The sequence below is a fragment of the Polistes dominula genome, unplaced genomic scaffold (genome assembly GCF_049000335.1).
Source record: "Polistes dominula isolate Pdom_NZ unplaced genomic scaffold, Pdom_raw_medaka scaffold_35, whole genome shotgun sequence".
In the NCBI taxonomy this organism is placed as follows: Eukaryota; Metazoa; Arthropoda; class Insecta; order Hymenoptera; family Vespidae; genus Polistes; species Polistes dominula.
Window position 1 is genome coordinate 4,226,655 of NW_028300968.1, and position 19,580 is coordinate 4,246,234.

Here is a 19,580-nt window from a genome sequence, read left to right on the forward strand (position 1 = left end):
TGTCGTTGATAGCGTGAATAGGGATCGAATATGGTTTGTCACGTCCAGTGACGTCTAAATTCGAATTTCGTGCACAACACCCAAAAGTTTTAAATTTGGTAAGCTCTGTCGTATTTGAATATTATTAGTCTATTTAACTTTTGCGTAAAAACAATTTGTTAAACTTTAGTGCGTATAATTTTGAGTGAATATAGTTCTATAAGTACTATGTAAACCTTGCGAGATAAATTTTTTTTTCTACATACATATATCTCCTACTGTTTGTTTTAGTATATAAATTCGATACTTTGTATGTACATTAGTTATTAGATCAATCATAATGGATAATTTTCGTTCGCGCTAATGTACCTTGTTTTTACGCTATATACTTAAATATTTGGTAATTACACTTTCTTGTCCTTATTGTTACTATTCTTTGTAAAGATAATTCTGTATTTCTCATGAACAACCATCGATAAATTGTATTTTGTAGAATGGATAAAATAGAGTATTGAGAATCCATTGTCGTTCATAGAGGAATCTGCATTACCGACAGTGTCGGTCAGTAACTAGTTTAGTCGATAAGTAAATGTTGGTAATACTGACATTGCGTTCTTCCAGTACTGACTTATCGGTCGACGTTATATTGGAATGATTGCTTTTAAATTATTATTTTAATGTGCATAAAATATTCATACTTTATTATATTATATTCGTTACTCATATTCTGTCTGCACGTGCATTTTTGCTGACGGCGCAGTCCCAGGAGCTCGCGCTTGATAGCATTACAATGTAACTGACACTTATCTTTCTTCGGAGAATTCGCGCTTGATAAAATTCCAATGTAAGTAATACTTATTTCTCTTCGAAGAATTCGCGCTTGATAAAATTCCAATGTAAGTAATACCTATTTCTCTTCGAAGAATTCGCGCTTGATAAAATTCCAATGTAAGTAATACCTATTTCTCTTCGAAGAATTCGCGCTTGATAGTAACTAATATTTTTGTCAGCGAATTCTTCTCCTCGACTTGGGTCTCACGGTGTGGAAGTCAGTAGTGGGGGAAGCATTTTTGCGTAAGTGGGAGGTACTCCCACTCTTCCGAAACGGACGCTTCTTGCGATGCTGCGTTCATCCATGAAGTCAGTCCACCATATACCGTAATTGAGTACGTGTCTAAGATTTTTCTAAGAGTTTTCTAGTTTTGTACTAATTTTCTAAGTTCATTTATAAAGTCCACCATATACCGTAATTGAGTACGTGTCTAAGATTTGTCTAAGACTTGTCTAAACTTAGTCTAAAGATTGTCAAGTTTTGTAATAATTTTCTAAGTCCATATATAAGTTCATCTTATATAATCATTTGGTACGTGTCGAAAATTTGTCTTGAGGTTTGTTCTAGTACTCCAAGTGTACTTATAAAGTCTACCTTATATAATTATTGAATTGAGTACGTTTCTTAAATTTGTCTAATGTTCGTTTAGTTTTGATTTTAAGTATTATTATATTAACCTACTACTGCGTGTATCTAAATCGTATGTTCGTGAGTTGAATGGAATTTGCCTGGTGTGATCTGATTCAATTGTCGACGATTTATGAATATTAACTTGGTATTATAACTTAGGTTGATTTACAATCAGTTTATTTAAATTTTCTTACTAAGTTCTCTCTCTCTTGTTTAATAGAACTTAGTCATTGACTTTTAACATTTTATTCTCAGTTATTATTGCTATCATAAATCTTTGCAAGCCTAAGTCCTTTATCTATTACCAAATTAATATTCCGTTAACATTGTTCATTAATAATTGTGTGTGTGTGCAACAAGGTGTTTATTGTGTAACAATTTAAATCTGAATTTAAATTTTAAAATATACTATATTGTAATTCTACATTGTGATTGTGATTTAACAACTGCACCCTTCCTTCAAACGCCAATTTCGGTCGGCATATTTGGATTGCATCTCCCATTGGCCGGCACCGGAAACCAGGTAAGAATTAAAAATTTGGTTAACATCCAGGGTTGAGTTTTCTTTGACATATTGACGTCCGACGCTCCGGTATCCGCGAATAAGGCCTATCCCGGGTAAAGTACTGGATAAGCAGGCTGACCCAAAAACAGGCATTAACTTTCTTTCTCTTATCCGAGTAAACGACTGCAAAGTCGTGACCGGTTAAAAATCTCTAAATTTGTTCTTACTCTTCAAGTAAGAACTGGTAACAACGGCCACTCGTGAAATCTCTTCTCGAGACGTAACAAGTAACAAAATAATTGGTGACAGCGGTGGGATAGCCCAACAATACGGTTTTGTCACCTCGCGATACTCGTGGTTTGTCAGATATTTGCTACGGTTTACTTACTTGGACTTTCGGATTGTTTCGTATAAATTTTGTTTTTTTTTGTTTGTTTGTTTAAACTAAATTTTTACAATTTAAAATGGCATCGGAACGTGCACGCGCTGGAGCAGAATCTCCAATTGGAACTAGTAGGGAATTTTCGGATAAGGAAAGCGAAATCAGACGAAAGATGGAAGATATAATGCTGATTCAAGAGCAGTTAGGCAAAGTTCAATTAGAAATATTTAAAAGACAGGAGGAACTAGACAAGAGGGAATCAGAAATTGAAGCACAAAGGCGGGAACTAGCGCGAAGAGAGCGCAGATTAGAAATTGGGGGAGGAGAGAATCAAAGATCAGATGATGAATATTCGGGCGACTTCCGAGGATTTGAAAGGACGCGTACTCCGGTGGATTCATTTCTCACAGTATCCCGGACGCCCGGTGTCTCCCGAGGCGGGTCGCCTCGCCCAGTTCCCGCGCGAAGACGTTCGATAACGCCCGTCGACGATATGGATAAGTATAATTTAGAAATGAATCGCCTTAGGCGAGAGAACGAGTTATTGAGGAGTACATTGGCCTCCTCGCGACCGTTAACCCCCAAAACCGCGGAGCGGTTGCCCGTCCATTAAAATTCGCGAAATTACAGAAGGGGTTCCAAAGTTTGATGGTCACAATATTTCCATAAACTAGTTCGTGAGAGCATGTAAAAGGGCTCTCGATTCGTTGCCCGAAAATTATTCTGACGAATTAGAAAACTCGTTGACCAGATCGTTGATTTCGAAGTTAAGTGGGCATGCTTACGTCGTTATTGAACATATAAAAGTAACTCCAGTAGAACAGTTAATTGAACGTTTGAAAGACGCGTTCTTACCATCGTACGGCGCAAATTACTATCGCGGACAATTGGCAACCGAATTTAAGAAACCAGGAGAACATGTCCTTGATTATTTTAGTAGAATCCGTGATTTAACGCAGTCGATCATTGACGAAGAATCGAGGCAGTTAGGTAGATTAGAACGCTCCGTAGAACGAAAAATAGAGGAGGAGGGTTTAGACGCCTTTATAAGAGGCCTTTCTCCTGAGTATCGCACATCATTGCGTTTTGAAAAATATCACGATTTTAGCTCAGCGTTGGTTTGTCTTTTAAAAATCGATAAACAGATACAGGCTGATGCGGCTAGGAACAAGTTGTCGGTCGCTAAAGACAGTAACCCAAAAGTAAGGGTGATTAGACAGGTTGTGGTATGCAACTTTTGTGGAAGGCGCGGACATAGTGAAAACTATTGTTGGAAAAAGAACAGTAAAGGGAAAGATCGCAGCGGACCGAGTGGGAGTAGAAGTAATTCTCCCCGGAATAGTAAGGGTTCATTTCGGAAACGATGTAATTATTGCAAAAATTTTGGTCATTTTAAAGCTGACTGTAGGAAATTGAAATACATCGAAAATAAACGCATGGCGGGAAACGGGGAGGGAAGCCGGTAACGGACGCGCGTCGGGTTCCCCCTCCAGGTCCGCGTCCACCAAGTCCGACGGCAAAAGCAGGACCGTTTACATCAGGAAAATAATTTATGAACCAACGGTCTCCGCTCCGCTTGTCACGTGTACCTCAAAACAGCTGACGGGTACCGTGACGTTGTTAATTGACACTGGCGCACAAGTTAATTTGATTAAGATTAATAAATTACAAATGGACATTAAAATAAATAAGTCTAAAATTTTACATTTAGTAGGAATTTCCCCCGGTGGTCATTTGACCCTTGGATCTACCAATATTTGCATGTTCGGGGAGTATGTAAAATTTCATTTGGTTAGGAATGATTTTCCTGTCTAGACGGACGGTATTTGGGAAATGAATTCTTGAGGTCAAGGTCAGCTTTAGTTGACTATGAGAATAGATGCCTCAGATTTCGGAAACATGTAATCTCATTTATAGAGGAGGAGAGAATTAATATTCCGTCTCGTACGTCAAAAATTTGCTGTATTCATATTAATAATGTCGAAACTACAGAGGGATATATCCCTCGTTTGAATCTTCAGCCCGGAGTTTTTGCAGGAGAGGCTTTAGTTAGGAACGTAAACGGAAAAGCGTACATTAAGGTAACGAATACGACTTTTGAATTTGTTGGTTTGACAATTCCTAAAGTAGAATTATTGGATTATAGTATTGGTACTCTTCCGAATTCAGCATCCAATACCTCTGATCCATCCGGTTTCCTACGCAATATTCATACAATATTTGCCTCCAACTCCGCTGATCCAATTCCAAAATCAGATGTTTCGAATTCCGAGTCACCTTCCTCACCCTCCAGGGTTGAATCCGTGAAATCCCTCTTACGCCTTGATCATCTGAATACGGAAGAGGCAAAATCTGTTTCAAAATTAATTGAGTTAAACGCCGATATCTTCCATTTGCCAGGTGAACCATTGGGGAGCACCAATGTTTTGGAACATAAAATAACAACAGCTGATAACGTTCCCGTGCATACTAAACAATATAGATTTCCCCCGGTTCACAAGGAAGAAATTAGGAAAACGGCCTTCAGAAATGTTAGTTGACGGGATAATTAAGCCGTCCATCTCTCCATATAATTCTCCTATATGGATTGTTCCTAAAAAGGCGGATTCAAAAGGTAATAAACAATGGCGCATGGTGATCGATTACCGGAATCTTAATGAAAAAACAGTAGGTGATGCATATCCTTTGCCCAACATCACCGAAATTTTGGATAAACTCGGCGCGGCTAAATATTTTTCTACTTTCGATTTGAAATCCGGATTTCACCAAATTAGAATGCATCCGGATGACCGCGAAAAGACAGCGTTCTCGACCCCGTATGGTCATTTCGAATTTTGTAGAATGCCTTTTGGCTTGAAAAACGCACCAGCAACCTTTCAACGGTTGATGGATCATGTCTTGACCGGTTTACAAGGCGAAGAAATGTTTGTTTACTTGGACGATGTCGTTCTTTATGCAAGTTCACTTAACGAGCATGAGATAAAATTTGGTAGGCTCGCTCGCAGACTTCGTCAAGCAAATTTAAAATTACAGCCCGACAAATGCGAATTTCTGAGACGGGAGGTAATTTATTTAGGACACATTATTGAGGAAGACGGTGTTAAACCGGACCCAAAGAAATTAGAGGCGGTCCGTGAATTTCCGCGTCCGAGGAACGCAAAATCAGTTCGTCAATTTTTAGGACTCGCCGGTTATTATAGAAGGTTTATTCCTGCCTTCTCTAAAGTCGCCAAACCACTAACGGATTTGTTGAAAAAGGATGTTTTGTTTTGCTGGGAGAATGCCCAGGAAAACGCTTTTTGCTCGTTACGTGATTCTTTGTGTAAAGAACCAATCTTGCAGTATCCAAATTTTGAGTTGCCTTTTAACGTAACGACAGACGCATCCGGCTATGCAATCGGTGCCGTGTTGAGCCAAGGTCCTGTTGGAAAGGATCTGCCTATTTCCTACTGTTCGCGAATTTTGAATCAGGCTGAAAGAAATTACTCCACAATTGAAAGGGAGCTTTTGGCAATAGTTTACGCGACAAGTTATTTTAGGCCATATTTGTACGGCAGAGAGTTTGTTCTGGTAACCGATCACAGGCCGTTAGTATGGTTGAAATCAGTAAAAGATCCTACAACTAGACTTGTTAAGTGGGGTCTTAAATTGGCGGAATATTCATTCAAAATCGTATACAAATCTGGAACTGCAAATTCGAACGCAGATGCGTTGTCGCGAAATCCGGTGGAGAGTAAAAACATTCTCCCAATAAATATGTTCGATTCAGACGACAGTCTTACTAAATTTGACATTAGACAAACTGCGGACGACGACGGGGACTGTGACGTCAACGAGACAGCTGACAGAGTGACTGGTCTTACTTCATCGTCATCTGATACAGTCGATCCAGTTACAGGGACGGTAACGGACGATGAAAGCTCTGACGTCGACGATACGGATGACTCATCCGCGTATGACAGACTTTACTCCCCGCAGACTGAGACCGAACATAACACACATTTAAGAATGCAGACAGACAATGTAGGAGTCACAAGGGATTCGCTAAATTTAAGACACGATAATTTAGTTATTTTTACAGATCTGGTCGGAACTTAGTGTGACGAAGGGGCAAAGACTTTAAGTAAAGTACGTAAGCTTCCGAAATTTGAAGAACTGGTGCTGGGACGCGCTAAAGTTGTAAAATTCGGCAAATATAAGCTAATCGCGATCCCCATTAAAGAAAGGGCAGTAAATGCCACTAAATTTGAGACGCTAGTTTAGGCTATCGGGTCTTTGCTATCTGTCACACGCGAGCTTGGGTTAACATCAGTCAGCATCTCGAGGACCCAAGGTTTGGACGGAATTTTGTGGTTACGAATCTTGAGAAAAATTATAAATACATTCAAAAATGAAAACTGTAAAATAGTTGTTTGTCATAATGAGGTATCTATTCCAGAGACAGAAAGGAGGGAGGACATTATGGCGGAATGCCACTCCTCGCCTATCGGTGGTCACAAAGGAGTGACAAAAACGTATAATCGTATTCGACAAAAATATCATTGGCCAAATATGAAGAAAGATATTCAAGAATTTATAAATATTTGTGAAAGTTGTCAAATTAAGAAATTAGTTAGAATAAAATCCAAAGAGCCAATGATATTAACCGATACGCCAGGAGCGGCATTCGACAAGATTGCCATGGACATCGTGGGCCCGTTACGGGGGACAAAGATAGGTAATAAATATATACTCACTATTCAGGATGCTTTAACAAAATATTTCATTGCAGTACCTCTAAAATCAGTTACGTCCGTTGACATCGCAGAGGGTTTAGTTCATAACTTTTGTAATATTTTCGGGGCTCCACGATCAATTTTGACAGACCAGGGCACAAATTTTACAAGTTCTTTACTAAGGGCAATAACAAAACAGTATAATTGTAAGCAGATTAAAACCACTGCATTTCATCCGCAATCGAACGGATCTTTGGAATGTTCTCATATTGTCCTTATTGAATATTTGAAACACTATATTAATAAAAGAAGCGAGTGGGATAAGTGGCTCACTCATGCAATGTTCGCCTACAATACTAGCACGCATGAGGGAACAAGGTTCACCCCTCATGAATTGGTTTTTGGTAAACAGGCAAATGTGCCATCAGTAGATGTTTTAACTGGAATCAATTTAGAAGATACCTACTTAGAATATTATTTGGATTTAGTTAATAAAATAAGAACCGCACAAAAGGCGGCAAGACAGAACTGGGTGGGAGCTAAAATTAAATCTAAATATTATTATGACAGAAATGCTAAAGGTCAAAAGCTTAAAGTTGGTCAGGATGTCTATCTTCTGAAACAACCAACGTCTAAATTGGAAAACCAATATACTGGTCCCCACCAAGTCCTAGAAGTGCTACCCAGGAATAACATCAAAATTAGTTATAAGGGTAAAAGTAAAATTGTTCATAAAGATAAGCTAAAATTGTCGAAGTCCAAAAAGTAATCTTCTTTCGTAAATATTTGTATATTAAAATATTTTGCTAATATATTTGTTTTGCCACTGACAATACATTATCACCAGGAAGGATGAATTCCAAGGTTTGCTACGTCATCCTTTGTTGCGTCACGACGGCCTTCGCTCTATTGGGTTACGACTGTGGTGGAAATTCTGCCAACATCAGCACGGTATCATTGCTGGAGACCGGGGAGTGTAATCTACCCGTGTCATCGCCCAACAAGTCGGTGACGTACGTGCAGCTGTTACAGCTGACAGACTATGATAATGTGCGCGTATATCAGTGCAGAGTGGAAATAGACAGAACAATTTATTACTGTGGAATGAGTTCGCATATCTCAGCGGTTCATAACGGTCGCCGCATTTATTTACTTGAAGTGTCTTCGAACGTTTGTAAAAGTATGATAAATACCGGTACACTTTCGTTGAACTCATTCACACAGATTAGTGGACTACGTGTTAACTCGACAGACTTTCGAAGTGTTACGTTAGCGGGTTCCTTTACCACCGACGGTAGGTGTCAAGGCACCCAATATTCGGATACCGACGGTACGTGGGACAGTGTTGTTGTTCAAAGTGTAGTGCGCACAGACATTAGAATATACACGGGAATAGTGAAAAGTGGTGAGAACTTGATTTCTCTTAGAGGACATATATCGTGCACTTTTTCAGAGGGAACGTGTTTTACAGACGAAGACGGTTGTGCATTTTGGACAGTTGTTCCCGGTTCGTCGTGTAATTTTGAACGATATACGGCACTGTATGAGGGGTCCGCCACCAAAGTGACGTCATCAATCGCTATCTCACATATTACAACAATGTACTCGGTGACGGAGGGAGACACTTCCTTCGCGTTGATGGGTAAAAACGAGCTCCACATTTGCGGGTATACTCTGGTCACTACTGAACATCCCAAACTTTTTATATTGGAAACAACAAGTGGTCATACGTTTACGTCAAAGGCAAAAATAACACCCGAAAACATGGATTTGTTTGCCTATATAAATTCAAAGTTCGTATACTTTGAGAAGCACCACCGTGACCAGCTGGAGTCTCTCTATATAAACATCTTACAACAGAAGTGTAACCTAGAACAACAGGTTATTCGAAACGCGTTGGCATTTGCGAACATTCTCCCAGACGTTTTTGCGTACACGGTCATGAAGAGGCCGGGGTACATGGCGGTGGTGGCCGGTGAAGTCGCGCATATTGTCAAGTGCACCCCTACCCCAGTGAAAATAAGACATTCGGAATTATGTTATAGAGAACTTCCCGTGATATATCAAAATTTAAGTGTTTATTTAAAACCAAAGTCTAGAATTTTAGTTAGAAAAGGTACTGAAGTACCGTGCAGCGCACTACTGCGACAGGAATATTTGATCGAGGGAACCTGGTATCAGCTGCTACCAAAGCCAACATACGTAAAGGATCCCCAAATTCTACTGCCAGACACGGATGTCGTCTGGAGATACATCGATGCGGGATCGCTCGCGACTAGCGGGATTTATACACAGGCGGATTTGGACGATCTCCGGGACCATGTAATGTTCCCTGTTGAGCAACCGTCTATTTTGAACACTATCGCGAGAGGAGCAGCTGGACATAAAGTGAAAGTTGACACGTTAAATCTTGTGGATTTTGTTGGTGAAAAAGGTGTTAGTGAATTAGCAGAAAGTGTGACCTCTAAGCTTTGGAACGGTCTATTGAAATTCGGAACAGTCAGTTCTGCTATTCTTGGAATTGTGCTTATTTTTAAAGTAGTGAAATTGATCATAGATTCTGTTCTTCGAGGGTACGCCCTCCACACAGTTCATGGTTGGAGTTTACATATGTTGGGTGCAGTTTGGGGCTCAATCACGAGCCTACTCCTCCATTTGGGGCGCGGGAAGGACGCTCGGCCCACTCAAAATTCGGACAATTGAATTGAACTTCAGTCGTTGCGCACGGAGGCACTAGAACCTTCAAGCGGTGACTCCGGGGCCACCCAACCTACCTTGGATTCAAGAGGCTGCCAGACAGAAAATACACCTGGTAAGCGGGTTTAATTTCATGTAGATGACGAAATCACTCAAAAATTTGTCTTGAGGTTTGTTCTAGTACTCCAAGTGTACTTATAAAGTCTACCTTATATAATTATTGAATTGAGTACGTTTCTTAAATTTGTCTAATGTTCGTTTAGTTTTGATTTTAAGTATTATTATATTAACCTACTACTGCGTGTATCTAAATCGTGTGTTCGTGAGTTGAACGGAATTTGCCTGGTGTGATCTGATTCAATTGTCGACGATTTATGAATATTAACTTGGTATTATAACTTAGGTTGATTTACAATCAGTTTATTTAAATTTTCTCACTAAGTTCTCTCTCTCTTGTTTAATAGAGCTTAGTCATTGACTTTTAACATTTTATTCTCAGTTATTATTGCTATCATAAATCTTTGCAAGCCTAAGTCCTTTATCTATTACCAAATTAATATTCCGTTTACATTGTTCATTAATAATTTTGTGTGTGTGCAACAAGGTGTTTATTGTGTAACAATTTAAATCTGAATTTAAATTTTAAAATATACTATATTGTAATTCTACATTGTGATTGTGATTTAACAACTGCACCCTTCCTTCAAACGCCAATTTCGGTCGGCATATTTGGATTGCATCTCCCATTGGCCGGCACCGGAAACCAGGTAAGAATTAAAGATTTGGTTAACATCCAGGGTTGAGTTTTCTTTGACATATTGACGTCCGACGCTCCGGTATCCGCGAATAAGGCCTATCATGGGTAAAGTACTGGATAAGCAGGCTGACCCAAAAACAGGCATTAACTTTCTTTCTCTTATCCGAGTAAACGACTGCAAAGTCGTGACCGGTTAAGAAATCTCTAAATTTGTTCTTACTTTTCAAGTAAGAACTGGTAACAGCGGCCACTCGTGAAATCTCTTCTCGAGACGTAACAGGTTTGATCGGTAAACGTAGGTCTCTCGCGACCTTCTCGGTGATGAAGTGCGCGGCGGCACACGTATCTAGTAGCGCCCGACATAGTCTGAAAGTTCCGTCTCCCCTTCTTACGCGGCACATCGCGCTCATAAGGAGTTGATTCGGTACACCGCGCGCGTTGCTATTAAAGATCGGAGTGAGTCATGTGGGGGTGGGTTCCGTTTGGGCTGTTGACGCGGTCTCCTGCTTCGCAGAGGTCGTGGTCTTCTGTATCGCGGCCTTCCGTTGGCTAGTATTCCTATGTAGTGATGTATGATGGGGTCGTTTACATATTTGGCAATGGGAAGCGTTGCATGGACCTCGATGCGTCCGTAAGCAATTCTGACATAATCTATGACGTTTGACCACTGTCAGTCTATTTTGTTTCGTCATATTATTGTATCGAGGGCAGCAATATAAAGGGTGGTCAGCTCGTCTACAAAGAATACACTTCATCATGGTACGAGTAAGAAATGTGCGTGTCGGACGTGTGTCCTGTCGTTTTCGCGGTCGAAAATTCATCTTCTCGGGATATCCACGTTTCTCGTGGGGATCGAGGTTCGCGGATGTTTATGACGTTTCCAGTGGAGCACACGCACGCGCATATCGGGTTAAAAAATTAAAGAATTGCTCGATAGTCGGATATTCGTCGGAATCTATCTGTTTATTCCATTCTTGCAGCATCTCGGGGGGTAACGCGCGTTCAGCGAGGCGTACTGGCCAGACCACCGAACTTACATTAAATGTCTCGAGTGTGGAGATGTGAGAACGCAGTTCGTTCAAGAATGCCGTTACGTCCTTTGCTGATCCGGCCTTCGGTCGGGATATGTCGATTAACGCGTCGATTACCCGAGCTAATAGTATCCGTGGTACATCGAACGCCTTCAGTAAAGCTCCCCACGCGTCCTTATATTTTTCCCCAGTTAATTGATAATGCTCGATCGTTTGAAGGGCTTCGCCGCGAAGGGAGTCGCGAAGGTATACGTGTTTTTCTAAATCCGATATATCACTACGCGTGTCTACGAGGGTTAAAAAGCTGGATTTAAATGGGATCCATTTCCCTATATTCCCGTCGAATTGCGGGATCTCAATGCGCCGTAATGGTATTTGTTGATCGCGGGTTTTCGTGATATCGTTGCTTTCGTCAGCGTTATTCAAGTTGTTAACTGTAGCGGTATCGTTTGAATGAAGTTTGTCTCCGATCGCGCAATATCTCTCTATGATTGGGGTTAAACTATCGACTCCTCCTGCTTCGTTGATAGCAGTAACGCACTTTTCATACAAGGTTTCGTATTTCTCTACTAGTGGTGCAAGTCGTTCGTAACGCCTTCCTATTTCCTGCTTATTTAGATTTCCTTCATTGATTAGATTTTCGACGTGCGTTAAACCCAATTCTAAAACTAGTTGTTTTTGTTCGAGCTGTCTGAGCTGTTTTTGCGATGCCATCACGAACCGTTATTAACTATTCTACTCTTCGAAATCTACTCAAATGAATTTATGATATTATAAAAATTTCCTTTGCCCGAGTATATGGCCGTGCGTTGGGTTCTTGATCACGCGAGTACGGTCCTGCTGCCGTAAATCGTTGGAGGGGGTGTCCGTTTATTGTCAGTGGTAGCCCGATGGAGGGGGTATGCGATCGTCGCTAGCTGTATGCCGATAGATGGAGTGACCGGCGAGACGACTATGGCGGTACGACCGAAGATCGCGCTCTCTAAAGTTACTAGAAGACTAGGGAATCACGCTAACAGGATGTAGTTATTAGTTTACGTAGCCGTTGATAAATGTTCAATGAAGGGAAGCAAGTCGCAAAAGTTTTAATCTAATCTTATTTCACTATAGAGAAACCCTCTACACGTCGCGGCGTCTTCGTTCTCTAGTCGATCGTTCAAATAAAGAAATACGGCGTGACGGTGGGACCGCCGAAAATGTTATCGTTATTTGTACAAGGATAAAGCGATTTTCGCGTGATTAAGAAATAACTATTTCGTGAATCTATACGTTTCTACCGTTGATATTAATAATTAAATTATTCATATGTCGATTCTAAGCTTAATGTGAAATTTCTTACAAAAGATGAATAAATGAATAATGATATTGGAAATTGCAAACTTCTACTGGATTCGAAGGCGCAGTTTCATTTGAAATATGTGGTAATGAATAAAGGTTTGTATGCATAAGCGCACACACGGATAATTGAAACTACTTATCTCGTTTCTAGATACTTCGCGATGATGGTTGAGCTGAGCGTTGAAGATGTTCGCAAGATGGCGGACTTTCTCGACTTCGTTGTTCTCTAATCGGTTTGCTCGGCGTGGTGATAGTCTATTCACTGCTTCGTAAATCAGAAGTCGGGAACTCGCACCTTACAGGATTGCACCAAAATGTTCTGACCAAAAGATTCTTCAATGAAAATTCCTCTGATCATTAATTGTATGCTATGAAGTGGAGAATAATGGATTAGGTTAAGGTGTAAAATAAAACACGTGATTGAGCCAAACAAAGAAACAATGCCTTTTTTTATTGGCTCGTCAGGGAAAAGCCTTGCGGCATAAAAACCCTGGATGCTGTTTAATTATAAAAATGAGAGTCCACCACGTGGTATTACCACGCGGGAAAATACCGTCGATATAAAATGTATATAATGGAAAGATCTCACCTCTCGCTCGCTTCGCTTACGTTCCTTAACTAACTTAACTTAACTCCTTTGATTTCGATATGTATTCACAGGCTTTCTATAATGGACTGGAAGAATGTCCTTTTGTAATGGCCCGCAGGGCGTACGGACTGGGTGTAAGAAGTGGGGAGGCGAGCGGTGGGGGAGACTAGAGGGGCGCTTCGGTAGTTACTAGTAGTTGATCGATGCTCACCATAAGTATCGATCGAGACCTTTAATCGATGGAGGTGGATGCGCGCGAATTTTGAATACTGCTAATTACCGTATGATCCTTTTGGATCGTACATTATATATGGATTGCTCGTTTATTTATATATATTAGGGTATATAAATATATATATTAGGGTATATTAAAATTAAATATATATATATATATTACCAAGAGGATCACATCTTTGCTTCAGCCCTTTTTCTTTTAATTTGCTTTGTCTTTCCACACTGTTTAGGAATACTTCAGCTTTAGATATGCTCATTCCATAAATATTTGTTATCTCGTCTGGAGTAATAGGCGGGATTTCATTCAGACTGTTCAGTGATTCTTCCTCTTCCAATTCTCTATGTTGTCTTTTTAAATTAGTTCTTTCTAAGTTAAAATAAACCGACTTGTAGCGTTTATATTATCCACAAAATTTACTTAAGGATTTCATATCCTATATATATTAGAGTGGGTCAAAAAAATCAATTATTTTTTTTCTACAAGTCATACTAAAAAATTTTTTGCTGAAAATCGGATGATGAATATTTTTTAGGCGCTTAACTTAATCGCCAAAAAATAATAAGCCATTTTTATAGAGCAGTTTCTGCTTCTTACAAAATGTATTTCTTACAAAAATTTATATTGTGCACTTTTTAATAGTCATTTATTGTCGAGATACAAAATTCATAAACAAAAATGAAATTTGTCTTATTATAATTAAACTTAAATCTTTAATATCATTCAAATGGTGACATTTACAGAAAAATTATAAGACACCTTTTTTGTAGAGCATTAAATTTCCACAAGATTCTTACAAAATATTTTTCTGTACAATTAATTAATGATGAGGTATGAATTTTAATCTATTGGACTGAGAAAAAAATAAAAATCTGCGATGCGGACGACCTTCCTATTAAAATTAAGAGCTCATATGTGGTGAGAATTTTTTAAGGTTTCTAGCAACTAATTTTTTAGTGTGTCTTGTAAAAAAAAAATAATTGATTTTTCGACCAACCCTAATTTATATATATATTTGTACATAAATTAAATTTCATTTCTTAAATATTACAATTTTTTTCCGAAAAAATAATAGAAGACAAAATATATATATTGTATTATATTAAAATTTTATATATATATATATATTACCAGAAGGTATAGAACTTTGGTCCTGCTGTAGTTTTTTTAACTCGTTTTGATATTCCTGACTTCTATAGTATCTGAAAACTGTTCTTTGACTTTTTCCTACTTTTGCTGCCATCATTCTTTGAGACATACTCGGATATTCAAGTCTTAAACTTACTTATTCTCCAATTACACGTACTTTATCTTGTGGTTTTACTTGTGTGGTAGAAGTTTAAATCACCGCTTCTGAAGCGCCTAAAGTTATCTTCACATGTTTTTTGTGATATAATACCCTTGCCATAAGCGTCTACGAGCATTCGATGAGCCTCAGAAGGGTAAGAATTACTATTAAAATAGTACAGTAACACCTCCCGCAAATGACGCATTGTTGGCTTATAAACTGTCATTTCTAATTTGAAATTACTATACGATGTAAACACAAGTTAACAACTGATACTACCAAGTTATCTTCACAAAATGTGAAAGAGTATTCCAAGCTGTCTTATATTTCTGTATTCGACGTCTACTTGTCGCTGATGCCCTCTACAGAAATCTATTTATATGTCCATACATAGTATATATTACTACTATATTTAATATATAGGAGGAGTTCACGTAACTTCGGACAACACCTAGCATCAGCTGCTCATATATCTCAAAAAATAATAATGTGAATTATTCAAAAACAGGTTAAAAGGGTGCAAGGTTATACGATTGAGTTTAATAATGACGTTTAAGGCAACATCAGGAGCGGTCGATTTCAGTTTTCGGCAGGAAATTGCTGCATCGCGTAATATTCAGGTAAGTGCTACAGTCACATTTCTGTGTTTAAATTGTTATAATATTTGTTCATTTATAAAGGGTTCGATTATTATTCGTTATATATGAATTTTTTGTTGATTTTTAAAACCGATTAGGTATAGTTCACGTAATGTTTTTATTATCTTGTCCCCAAGTACAGATGAAAAATAGTCCCTTCATGCCGGACAGTGAAAACTACATAAAAAATAGCAAAAAAAAAGTACGAGCAATGAACCAAGGACGTCAAGGTTCTAGGAAAAAGTGAAGTAAATAGGAAACAAGTCAAAGAAGTATCATACTCTCTTCTTTTATCCCATAGAATTGTTCTTAATAAATATTTTATATATTTATTATCTTTTCTTATTATATATTAATCTATTATATATTTTATAAATTTTTTTTTATCTCTAATTACCTTTATCTAACTTTGCATTAAGGAAATAAAAAAAACAAAAAAAAGGAAATAAATAAATTGGTAGTACAATCAATTGGAAATAATTTTGCCTAATAAAATCGTAATTTTTGTCCATTTCCTTTTGAATATAAGAGAAGATAATAAGTTAACGTAGATAATATATATTATAAAGAACATGACAGGATCAAATAATTATGTCTCATATAGATCTCATATCTGTCCGCGATCGATACTTGACTTGACACAAAAAAAATACAACAAAAATTAAAAAAAAACAAAAAAAAAAAACCAATAATCCAAACACGTTGAACGAGAAGCGAAATGTGTGTGTGTGGGGGGGGGGAATTAATAGGGAAAAAAGAGGGAGTTGTGACACGGTGAAAGAAAGATATAGGCAAGACTATAATTTCCCCACAACTCACAGATTCTCGTTTCCACCTGTTTAATATTTCCATAACTTTCGCAACGCGTTTGCGTTTACGTTTCGCGCCGTTATGTTGTCACGCAATAATGATTTTATTTCGTTCTCCATCGAAACGCACAAAGAAAGAGAGAAAGAGAGAGTGAGTGAGAGAGAGAAAGAGAGAAAGAGAGAGAGAGGAATAGGGAAAAGTAGTGAGGATAAAAAGAAAAAAAAAATTTTCTTCATTTTAGTCAATAAAATCAAACGATCAATACTATTGGTCAGATGAATCGACTAAAATCTGACTTAAATTTCTTCTTAAACCCTGATGAAACTTTGACGCAACCCTGACTTTTAAAAATTAATTGTTTAAATTTAACTCTCAAAATTTACTTTATTAACTTAAAAATAAATAGTTATACAAGTTGATATTTGAATTAATTCAACGTATAGAAAAATAACCATAAAAACGAAAGAAGGCGAGTTATTATGAGATTGAAATATAAAAAAAAAAATAAAAAACACATAGGAAATAAAAGTATACCTAAGATAATAAATGGTTAAAAAAAAAAAAAGTAGATTTAACTTATAGGTATATTTGTGTGTGTGTTTGTATTAGTCGTATAGAAAGAGAAACGTTAATAACGCGACGTAAGAGGGTCCACCACGCCCTCGCTATGGTCTTGTACACCATAGTCGCTGTCGGCACTTACATACAAGGTATACTAACCAACGAACAGCCTCGAAGAACAAATGACATAGTGAAGAATGAAATATGAAAGAGTGAGAGAGAGAGAGAGAGAGAAATTAAATGAGTATCGTGTTGTGCAATCACATTCCCCCAACAGTTTATACTCTAGTGAATGAAAATGTTATTAGATTGTGTGTATATGTGTGTAGTATGTGTTTAGTTTTCTTATCTTTCGTATCCTTTCATTCTTATCTTCAAATACCTTATCGTATATCTAAAGGATAAATTATTAATTGTTAAAATAATTTTTATTCAAGATAAAGAAAATTGTTTTATAATCAAATTTATTTGAGTAACAGTTATGAATGAAAATAATACGAGAGTATATATATATATATATATATAATAGTCAATGTTTAATATTATATAGTATATTATTGTTAATATATTTAAATATAAATTATATTAATAATTTATTTATATATTAAAATTAAATAAAACAAATTATTAATATAAATATTAATTAAACTAATTTTATATATATATTACATATAATTATAATATTATTAAAATATAATTAAAAATATATTAAAATATATACTAAATATATTATAAATATATTAGAATTAAATTATAAAATTATAATAAATAAATTATTATTATAAATATTAATTAAATTTATTATATATAAATATAATATTTATTAATATATATATTCATTATATTTTTTTTTTTTATCTTGAGGTTTGTATACCCAGGCGCTCAGTCTCTGGACCATTGTGCCCGGGCCCCCTGCGGGAAAAACCTATGACCATAGCGGTCCCGCGGGCAGTCCCGACTCCCTTGCAAAGCGCAGGAGTCTGGCCGCCCCTGAGCCAACTAGGTCGAAGTTGTTGTCGCTGGTCCCGAGGACATCATTTCTGACGTCCGCGAGCCCAACGCATTGAGTTATGAGATAGAGGGGGGTATCCTCTTCTTCGCCACACCTTCCGCAGACCGAGTCTTGTGCAAAGCCCAGTCGCGTAAGGTGCTTTTTAAGGTGCCAGTGCCCGGTGACCAATCCTACCACCAGCCTTAATTGAGCTCAGTCCAGGTTGATCAGCTCGGTACCTAGCTCCTCCGAAGGCCCTGAAAACAGAGCCTTCGTGTGCCTCATGCCAGGGCCTTGCACCCAGAGATCCCTGAAGCGGTCCGTAGCCCACTTCTTAGATCTCCACCGCATGAGCCCCTCTGACACGCTGATGTGGCATTGGCTTGCCAGATCGTGCCGTGAAGCTCCAAGTCTGGCAAGCTCGTGCGCCCTTTCGTTGCCCTGAACGCCACTATGACCCGGCACCCAGAGCAACCTTACTCTGTTGACACTGCCTAGCCGTGTCAAAAAGTCTACACAGTCCTTCACCAGCCCTGACTTTACCACGGTGCTGTGTATAAGTCTGAGCGCAGTGTGACTGTCACTACAAATGTAGATGTGTTTGCCATAGTATCCCCTTTCGAGGATACTGTGGGCGCAGACCTAAATGGCAAACAGCTCCGTCTAAAGAACAGAGGCGGTACCGGTTAGGGTGTAGGACAATTCGGTTCTAGGCCCTCCAGACCAGACCCCTGCTCCCGCGTTTGAACCCGCTTTAGCCCCGTCTGTATACAAAACGGGCCCTGCGGGTGCTAATAAATAATTTAGGTCCTCTCCCTATGACTGTCTATCTGGGAAGAAGACCTCGTAGTTGTACTGGAAATTGTACTCCTTTAGGCAACAGTCACCCCCCAAGACGGTTGACTTCCTCGAAGTCTTCCGTTCTTGAAAGGATCGATGCGTGTCCGTAGGAGGCCCGTCTTCAGCTCCCGCTGACTAACAGTCTAAAGGCTGCTTTTTGGCTCTTTCGTAATTCCCAGCCCTATTAGCCTGTAGACCCTGTCTAACGCTTTCCTGTTTTAAACTCGCTCGACGCCGGGCCACCAAACTAGAGAGGCGTACGTCAGTTAAGGGACCAGTATGGCGGTGTAAATCCACCTAACCATCCGTGGTTTTAACCCCCATGTCTTACCAAACATCTTCTTGCAGTCTCAGAAGGTATTAATAGCCTTCTTGGCCTGGTTGTCGATGTGGCATTTCCAACTGAGCTTGCTATCTAGCGTTACCCCTAGGTAGCGAACTTCCCGGGAGAACGTCAGCTCAGTTCCAAATATTGAGGGAGGCCTTATATTGAAAAGCCTCTTCCTCGTAAAAAGCACTATCTCAGTCTTATTCGGGTCTACCCTTAAATACTTCGACGTGCACCAATCCTGAACGATGTCGAGCGCTCTTTGCATCTTGCTCGACATCGTGGCCGGGTGATTGCCGGTGACCTCTATGCAGATGTAATCGGCAAACCCCACTGTTTTAACCGCTAGCTTCCCGAGCCTGCTCAGGAGCCCATCGACAACCATGAGCCACATCAGTGGGGAGGTAACTCCACCCTGAGGGCACCCTCTGCTAACG